This window comes from Callithrix jacchus, chromosome 3 (assembly GCF_049354715.1).
Source record: "Callithrix jacchus isolate 240 chromosome 3, calJac240_pri, whole genome shotgun sequence".
NCBI lineage: Eukaryota > Metazoa > Chordata > Mammalia > Primates > Cebidae > Callithrix > Callithrix jacchus.
Window position 1 is genome coordinate 16,258,920 of NC_133504.1, and position 10,696 is coordinate 16,269,615.

Below are 10,696 nucleotides of genomic sequence, written 5' to 3' on the forward strand. Positions count from 1 at the left end.
TAGTTTCTTTGCATTGATTTAATACATGATCTTTTAGCTCACAAAAGTTTCTCATTATCCATCTTCTGAAGTCTAATTCCGTCATTTCGTCACAGTCATTCTCCGTCCAGCTTTGTTCCCTTGCTGGTGAGGAGTTTTGGTCCTTTCTAGGAGGCGATGTGTTCTGGTTTCGGGTGTTTTCCTCCTTTTTGCGCTGGTTTCTTCCCATCTTTGTGGATTTGTCCGCTGGTCGTCTGCGTAGTTGCTGACTTTTCGTTTGGGTCTCTGAGTGGACACCCAGAATGTTGATGATGAAGTATTTCTGTTGCTTGGTTTTCCTTCTACCAGTCTAGCCCCTTCGCTGTACGACTGTTGCGGTCCGCTCCAGACCCTGCTTGTCTGGGGTGCACCTCTAGTAGCCGTGGCACAGCGAGGGATGCTACCAGTTTCTTTTTCTGCTCTCTTTGTCCCAGGATGATGCCTGCCTAATGACAGTCTTTTGGATATAGAGGGGTCAGGGAGCTGCTTGAGGAGACAGTTTGTACTTTATAGGGGTTTAATTGCTGAGCTGTGCACTCTGTTGTTCATTCAGGGCTGTTAGGCTGCTATGTTTGATTCTGCTGCAACACAGCTCATTAAACAACCCTTTTTTTTTTCTCAAATGCTCTGTGTTGAGGGGTTTGGGCTTTATTTTTGGATGTCCGATCAGGTGTCCTGCCCAGCTCAAAGGCAGACTAGCCACTGTTTGGCTGCCGAGGCTCCGCCCTGCTGTTGTGTGATTCGCGCTGTTCCTGCCGGCTCTGCTGTGGTCTCCGCCACGCCCTGCGGCGGAGTCTCTTCGTTGTAGCGTGTTGCCTCAGCAACGGCAGGCTGCGTCAGCAGTGGGCGTGTATCTCAGTAGGGACGGGTTGCCTCCGTAATGGTGGACGCCCCTCCCCCACAGAGCGTCTCGGACCGTCTGCCCGGGATAGTTTGAAATCGCGGTTTTGTTCGTCCCACTGGGTATCCCAACCGATCTGTCCCTGCAATCCCCTGGGCTGGGCTACTGTGCAAGTCTCGTTCAGTCTCAAGTCCAGCCCTCTCAAGTCTCAGGTTGCCGGTTCAACAAGGCACCCGGACAAGCGCGCCCTGTGGGGATTGCTGGGTAGGGCCGGCCGCCGCCGCCACGGCTGCTGGCTTCGCCAGGCAGACCTACTGCCTGGCGTCCCGTGTCTTTTTATACTTGGGAGTTTCCCCGTTCTGTGGGCAACAAAGATCAGTCTGGAAATGCAGCACTGACTCACCGTTTGCGAATTCAATGCGGGCTCCAATCCTGGGTTGTTCTCACAGCGCCATCTTGAGTCCCCTCCCTGGAGTAGTGTTTTTAATGACATAAATTTCAGAAAATCTCTGTAGGTCTCCCATGGATTTTAAGTGGGGTTTACTCGACTTGACAAAAGCTACCTCCACAGATCTTTTCAAGTTAATCCATTATCTCTCTTAACCTCCTGCTGAGATGGGTAAGGGTCAATGCCCTTATGCCTCCTGTAGGCCTCATGGTTTGATTAAGAGGAGCTATGAGATACAACTTTAAACTCTTCAAAGGGTCTTTGTGTAACTGAAAACTGTAACTTTTTGTTTTTCTTTCTTAGGTTTTACCAAGAATTAACACAGCCACATCTTTGGCTGTTTCTCTATGTCAAGATTTCAGAAGTGATGTCTAAATTTTGCATCTATTGCCATTTTAGTATGATGAGAATTTTCAATTTCATCAAGTGCTGATTCCTGGTTCCTTTTTGCTTCATAGTTTTCTCCTCAAATCTCTCTCTCTCTCTCTCTCTCTCTTTCTCTCTCTCTCTCTCTCTCTTTCCTCCTCTCTCTCTCTCTGTCTCTGTCTCTCTTGCATTTCACCATTTCACCATAAGCAGAAGGAAGACATCAGATGGTACCTTCAACACTTTGTTTGGAAATCTCTTTTGCTAAATAAATATGCCTATCATAAGGAGCTCTGCTTCCCACAAATATCAGGAATCAATTTTTTTCCAGGCTTTATAGCACCATATAAAAAACATGTAGGGGTCCCAGGGGACCACTCTATGGTCTGTCTGATACAAGCTTAAAGTCTCTTTCCAGCACCTATCACTGCATTTGTCTTTTCATGTCATTCCCTACTCACATCCAGACCTTTGATCTGGAAAGCTCAGGTTCAAGACAGACAAAGAAATTTTTATAAAACTTACAGAAACTTTCTACATGACCCAATTTGACTCACATGGGCCACTATGAACTTAACAAGCAGTGAACTCAACCAAGTGGTTATTTCAATCTATGACTATGCATGTCTAATAAGATAATTCCAGTGTCTAAGTCAGAATTAATTTTGAATCCTCTAGGACCTGTTTTCACTGGACCGCCACTAATATGGTATACTATCAAGAACAGACTGGAGTTGTTGCTAGAGGAAAGAAGGAAACATCATTCATAGGAGTGATCATAACCGTATCCTGAATTTTCAAAATGTGTCTACATAGCTCCCATCCCTTTTATCTAAATCATTACCCAGCAAGTACATGAAAGGAAATACCTTTCTGAAGATAGCTGCATTAATTCACTAAAGTGCCCTTCTTTCTAAGAAATATTTTTGAGCCATTTTTGAAGAGGTCATTCCATTGTCCAGCAATATTAGATGATTGTGAATAATAGGGAGGGTGAAAGGTCTATGAAATACCTTGTCTATGATTTCAGTGTCAATTCCCGTTGGTTTCATCAGAAAACAGGCCCTTACCATGAATATCTACATGAATGAACTAAATAGTATGAACAGCAGCTGCAATTTGTTTCCATAGGCCACAATGACAAAGAAGGATGTCTTTAATCTGACAGTCTGTAATGTTTAAAATGGCATTCCAAATAGCTATGTTAATTGCAACTCTTCATGAATCCAGAAAATAAAATGTTTTACTAAGTGACGGTATTGACCAGAGAGAGAGATGAGATGAGGCTTTGGTTCTGCCTACTGGGTGGCGTGACCACCTGTGCTTTTGGTTCTGTGTAGTCAGCACAGAGCTTGAACAGCCACAGAATCCCAACAAACACCTTTAGTGATCCAGAACCAGAAATTGAAGGAACGCTCCTTGCGTTGTAGGCCCCATTGAGCTAGCAGTTTTTGCTTTAAGCAATGGAGTGCTTCTCCTAAAGGAACAGCTGCCATTTTTAAAAAAATCTAAACAAAGATTCCAATTGGACGAGGCTGGCTGCATTCTTGAATACACCATTTATATTTAACAAATGAGGCTTGTTAGGTCATTCTCATTTTGTCAGTCATTGAGTCCAAGTGTAACTACGCTAAAATGGATATATCAGGTTATAGTCACAATGACTCCATAAATGAGGTGTCTAGTTTCTACAAGAGCCCAGTAGCAAGCTAATAACTGCTTTCACCTTATAGTCATGTCAGAGAAGTGATGAATCCAAAACTCCAAGTGGCAACTCTATGTGGAAATCAGAGGCTCTGGATTAGTTCCCTAGGATTTCCATAACAAAGTAGCGCAAACTGAAAGGCTTACAACAGCAGCAATTTGTGTGCTCACAACTCTGTATGGTCAAAGTCTGAAATCAAAGTGTTGGCAGGGCCATGTTCCCTCTGAAGACTCAGGGAAGGATCTTTCCTTGCCTCTTCCTACCTTCTACTAATTGCCAAAAATACTTGGCTTTCCTTGGCTTGCAACCGTATTACTCCCATTGCAGCCTCAGTCATCACATGTCCTTCCTTGTGTGTCTCTGTGTCTTCACATGGAGATCTTCCTATGTGTGTCCAAATTTCTTTCTTCTTATAAGGATATCAGATAATGGATTAAGGTCCACTCTAATTCTATGATTTCATCTTAAATTGAATACATCTGCAAAGATCCTATTTCCAAATGTCACATTTAGAAGTGAGGTGGGGGGTGGTCAGGCTTCAACATAAATTTTTTGGGGTGGACACATTTCAAACCATGACAGGGCTTTAATCAGCAAAATTATGAGTCATTGAGATTTAACAATGTCATTAGGGTTTCAGTACCCCCAATGGTAGAAGGACTTCTTTACACCAACTCCTGAAACCATACGCTCTGACATTACTGGGATGGGAAGTGCAATTATATAATACATTAATGCTTACTCTACATTTAGTTGTAGAAGCAACTGAAAAAGTACATTGAATTGATCGAACAGACTCACACACAAGATCACATTAGCCTTGTTCCCCTACTGTGAACCCTATAAACCCTAGCCAAATGACATTACCTGTTTAGAAGCATCTGCTCTCCTCATGGAAGTGCATGCATTGGTAACTTGTGTTCTGAATCCAATAGTAAAAATATTTGAATACCTCTTTATCCCAAAGTTGACTACGTATATGACCATATCATCTTTGGTCCTCCTTGGAACCAGAGAAATCTTGGATTTACCATGAATCTTGTTTATCCATAAAGCAGATAAAATTAGAATAGAGTATAAATAAAAGACCTGTAGATGAAAAGGAAGAGAGTGGCTCCATGTTAGTAAGCAAGGCACATGCATTTTCAGTTTCAGTTCAGTCACTCACAGCACAACCAGATGAACATCTAATCCTCTCAGCACCACCAAGCTTTATAATGTATAGCAAAATCTTCACTGCTAACATTGCTTCATCTTAAGAACTCTGACTCAGTAGCCACAATTACACTGCCTTTCAGATGAGATCCTGAAGTCTGCTGCCCCCTCTTTCTGATGATGCTGCTTCCTTTGCTTGCCCTAAGAAGAGTGAGAATGACCAAAACACCATTTGTGTAGTTAATTTCAACCTTACTTCTCACCACTCAGCCTCCAGATTTTCTTTTTTTTTAATTAAGTCAGCAACTGTGTATGTGCCTTTTGTATGACATTTAATTAGAATTTTATAATAATTATATGAGGTTGACAGTATTATTGCATTTTGCATAAGAGAAAGAAAGTGAGATGCAGAGATCTTAAGTTACTTGTCTAAAGGTTTCTCTTTATAGGTAAAAAAAATATATGAGGACAAAGAAATCAAGATTTTCATTTACAGGCAGGGTTGTGCTGTTCCAACACTTAGGTGACTGAATTCACCACCAAATTCCAGGAAGTCTTCTTATATCACTGATCCAAGAACAGTAGCACTTTATCTTTCTTTAAAATTTTTGTGTATCTATCAATGTCCCAATTTCATAGCCAAAACTATTAAGAATTCTGAAGGATTAAAGATTCATGCCACTTGCCAACTACATACCAGAACCCCATGAGTGCTTGCAGAAAGTACCAGACTCCCACGTCAGAGACAAAAAATAGTATATTACTACAGCAATTCAAGTAGCCAGAGTATCAGCTTTTTTGTTTGCCAGTTTTCCAAGCCACAATTCCTACAATGCAATGTGAAGGAGGCCAGATGATACCTGAACACAATTAATTGCAATACAATAGAGGATCTTTGAGCTTACAGAACAAGAGTCTTTCGTATAAGGTAATAATCATCCATGCCTTCTGCTTCAGAGACAGCACTGAGCATCAAGATTAAGAGTCTCAGGCAGGTAGTCTATCAAGTAAGAAGGGCATCTCTTGTGTACTTTAGGTACAACAACTAAAGCCCATTGCTTATATGAAAATATTTTGGTGCTAAATTTATCCCCAACATAGGTGTTAGCAGTGGTAGACTTTTATTACCAAGGGCTCATTAAGGGGAAGGAGACTCTCCTTGCTGCCATGCAGTGTTCTAATTGGTTTGAGGGCTTGGTATGTTAAAATTCTACTTCATCCAGGTACTCTGAAGCAGATAATAATTTTATTATGGAAACATGATCCACCCAAACTTCTATCACCAGAGCCAGGCCATACAGATCACGTTTGCTGGTTTGTTTCATATGTCTGTTCAGACTCATAGTTCTGTTAATTGATGGGGAAAAATACAGCACTCTTTGAGTTTGTCAAAGAAATAGTTGTCACTGTAGATGACAATACATGGCAGTCCTCAGGCAGAAACAGCCTATGATTTCAACAGCATATGGTCATTGATTTGAACTTAAATTGTTACTATGTGTGTTGTACTAAAAAATATTGCTATGCACATAAATATTTACTCACTTTTTTCTGTGATTTTTATGTGATGTTCTCATATTGCAATCTTATGCAACTATATTCGATCTAAAATTTGAAAACATTTATATATGAAACATTTATACCAAATAGTATGAGAAAAAATTAAAGCAGCTTAAAGGTTTACTACTTTAATATGAGTATAGCTGAAAGAAAAGATAATATGTTCTTAAATATCTGCTATTTCTATAATTTATGAGAGATATTTTTGAATAAGAAATATCGGTATGTATCATTCTAAGTTTGAAAAAGTCATTCTTAATTCTTAGATATAGTAAAACCTATTCCTGTAGACAGTTTTATAGGATAGAAAATATATAATATTATAAATTGGAAAGAATCTAATAACAACTCTAATATATGTGCATGAGCGCGCACCTGTGCATGCATGCGCCGCGCGCGCACACACACACACACACACACATTCCTAGAGCAACATTGAGGCAAAGAAAATGGCTACAAAATAAAAGGCATCATCTTTTTATTGACTTTCAAACTTGATCTCTAATTTCAGAAATGCCCTTGAGCTATTTCTAAATTGAATGTCCTCTTGAATAAATGTCAAGATTTAGCAATGAATCTGATCTTTAATGTACATCTAGAAACATAAATATAATTTTACTTGAAATTATTTCAAGGTTTTGTCAGTCTCTGAATGCTCCAAGGAAAGATTCCATTTTAATGCAACTTAGGTACAGGTGTAAGACTTGGATAAAAAGTTCAGGCTCTATGTCATGGGACCCTAAGCCTTAAAGGTAGCACATAAATTTCTAGTACTGTTGAAGTAATTATCTGTAGAAAAAAATAGTAGAAAATACTACCAATAAAGTCATTGTAAGGTGGAATATCTTCTATATGTGACAAGTTAGAGAAAGACATAGGAAAAGGAACATTATTAGTCACCTGACATGGTTTGGCTGTATCCCCACCCAAAATCTCATCTTGCATTGTAATCACCATAATCCTCTTAATCCCCATGTGTCAAGGGAGACACCAGGTGGAGGTAATTGATATGGGGATAGTTTCCCTCATGCTATTCTTGAAATAGTGAGTTCTCATGAGGTCTGATTTTTTTTTATAAGTGCCTGGCATTTCATCTGCTGGCTCTCATTCTCTTCTGCCACCCTGTGAAGAAGGTCCTTACTTCCTCTTTGCCTTCTGCCATGATTTCAAGTTTCCTGAGGCCTCCCCAGCCATGCTAAACTGTGAGCCAATTAAACCTCTTTTCTTTGTAAATTACCCAGTCTTGGACAGTTCTTTGCAGTGGTGAAAAATGGGCTAATTCATCACCACAAGGATTCATACAAAGTACCAGACACAAAACAGATCAGTGGCCAAGATGGACATTCTCAGTGTTTATTTTTGAAAGTCTTTGACCAAGCTGGGATCTTTCTCTCACAAGTATGAGAAATAGTGTAGAGAACATAAATTACTGCCAACAGTCCTTTGTCCAAAGGAGGAGACTGCAAGGACGCTATCAACCTCCATTCAGCCAGGGGTGAGTCTGAATTGCCAAATGTCAACTCAAGACAAGTGTGATTTACATTGGGAAGAAAAAGTCATATATCATAATTAAGATATGAGAATATATGGAAGTGTATGAGAAAAATATTTTCCACAATTTTTTGCTACATTAAACCCCCGGAGAACTTTTTCTGAATCCAAGAAACTTGGGGAAAGAACTTAATTATCCTAAATGTCTATATTCTTCTTCTTAATTTATTTGGCTAGACGAAAGAAAAATCTACTTGTTTTAGATGTTTGTAACCTTTTGTGTACAGAAAATGTCTGGATGTATTTGGGGGATTTTTGGCTATTTTTTTGTCTTATGATTTCCCTATCATAGGGGCAAATAAAGAAGATAATTATTTTTAGAAGGAAACCTTTGTTTCTTAGACCTCAGCAATCTGGCAATAAGAAAATATCTTTTAAAAAGTTGACAGTATAAAACTTACCTGGCACTGCATGTTCCTATTAATTCTTCAACAAAGCCAACCTCTCAATTTCTTCTTAATCTTGAGAGGTTCCTAGAAGTGTCATGCCCAATGCTCCATGAAGCTACTGGTCTCCATGGCTACTGTATGATTTTTTTAGCACTTTCTCTTTCTTCTTTGCTTACTGAATATCCTTCCTCCAAATGTCAACTGTGCTGCTAACACTCACTAGAGACACAACTGCCTCTGCAGCTGCCACAGATTCACTTGTCTGCCCCTGAGGCTGACCTTGGTGCTAAGTCTGCACCAATTATTGTCGACTATCAATGTTAAGGACCCCGCAGACTAGTCTAGGAATGGTGCCAAATTTTCCAGCCTGTCTCCATCAATCAGTACAAATTTTGTTCCTGGTCTGTTTTCTCAAGTTTTCAATATTCCACAAGTATAAAAATATCTATTTTCTCCCTCATCCACCACCTTGTATTTTTCACACTCTTTTTTTTATCCTAAGATGCAAGAATGCAAGTGGGTAAGGGGAAGAGAACACTGATGTCAATTATAAATGCCATTTTGCATCCTGAAACTTTCCTCTTCTATGAAGTTCATTTGTAGTCCTTACTATTATTTTAATTCAAATATTATTTAAAGATCTATCCTATGCCAGTGATTATTCTAAGTAATGAAAATATAAAGACAAAAAAGGCAAAGGGGGTAGTTACCTCATGGAGCTACCTTACCAGAGAAGAGACAAAATAAATAAGTACATAAAAAAGGTTACCATGAACTGTGTTTATGATAAACAAAATGGATGATATGATAGAGTATCAGGTATAACGATGCTTTACATAAGATGGGAGAAGCTTTCTCTGGGAAGTATTCAAGCTGAGACATGCTAGACTAGAGGAGTTAACCATGCAGAGTTAAACATACCAGTTAGAGGCAAGAGTGAATATAAATGCTGTAGAAAAGAGAGAGGTAAGTATTTAGAGGAACTGAAATGAAACTTATCATTTAACTTGTGTGACTTGATTCTATTTTTGAATAAGATTGTTTTCCCCAATATCCTTGTGTACATCTACATATACCACATTGTCTTCTAGAAATGCTTTGAACATGCCTAAATTCTAAAATGAATGTGTTTCAGGCTCAAGTGAAGTTCCTTTCAAAGACAAACTATGCAGAAGTTTAAAAGGCCAAATATTCCCCAAAGCTACAAAACAAACAACAACAAGAAAAAAAAAATCCAAAATCTAAGATCAGTTAAAGTTTTTAAAATAGAACCATAAGAAACTTCCATGGCCGGGCACGGTGGCTCAAGCCTGTAATCCCAGCACTTTGGGAGACCGAGGCGGGTGGATCACGAGGTCAAGAGATCGAGACCACCCTGGTCAACATGGTGAAAACCCGTCTCTACTAAAAATATTTAAAAAATTAGCTGGGCATGGTGGCACGTGCCTGTAATCCCAGCTACTCGGGAGATTGAGGCAGGAGAATTGCCTGAACCCAGGAGGCGGAGGTTGCAGTGAGCCGAGATCATGCCATTGCACTCCAGCCTGGGTAACAAGAGTGAAACTTCGTCTCAAAAATAATGAAAGAAACTTCCAGTTTCTGGTTCAGCATGTAAGAAGCTTATAAATCACCACTTCAGCCTAACAATAGGAAAAGTCCTGAACCATCATTCTCAGGAAACTGACACAAGAACAGAAAATCAACACCACATTTTCTCACTAATAGGTGTTGAACAATGAGAACACATGGACACAGGGAGGGAAGTATCACACACTGGGGTTTGTGGGGTGGGGAAATAGGGGAAGGACAGTGGGGGGTGGGGAGTTGGGGAGGGATAACATGGGGAGAAATGCCAGATATAGGTGATGGGGAGGAAGGCAGCAAACCACACTGCCATGTGTGAACCTATGCAACAATCTTCCATGTTCTTCACATGTACCCCCAAACCTAAAATGCGATAAAATAATTTTTATTAGTACCATAACAGACAAACCAGTGTCCCCAATTTGGAGAGACAAACAGGTGAACACAGGCAGTCAGGGCATATTGGAACCAGTGCAAGGATAGGAAAACCGAAAGTGTAACTGAATTATCGGAGGCTCAGTGAGGACAATTCTTGAGAGTTGTCAACAGGGGAACCCAGTTATGGGTGCTCCCATTCAATGCACTCTCACACACATTACCTCCTGGAGCTCTACAGGCTCACAATAGATAACACATCAAAATCCCCTCATGCTCTGGCAAGGTTAGGGGAAACTAAACCATTTGAATGTATTTATTCTTAACAAGCTCTACTCTCAGGAGAGATTATTTATGAAAGCCTAAACTGTTGGTTTTATCGGAGCCTAACAGACCTGGGGGAAGAGAAATATCCAACCTCTGCTGGATCTAGCATCCCCTATGGAGGAAAGGACATACCCAATTTCGATTCCCTGTAGTCATCTAGTCCCATCAAAGTGGAGAAAACTGAGAAGCTCACAGTCCAGAGTACAAGCTCACTAAAAGACTGAGACCTAATCATAGGACTGTAGAACATTTCCCCTCCCACATATGGTACCAGCTCATTACTAAAACTCTGCTTAGGTCAGTTCATTTTATCCTGTTCATAATGTCCACCTATCAAGAATAAAATGACAAGACATACAAATAGGTAAAACACAGTG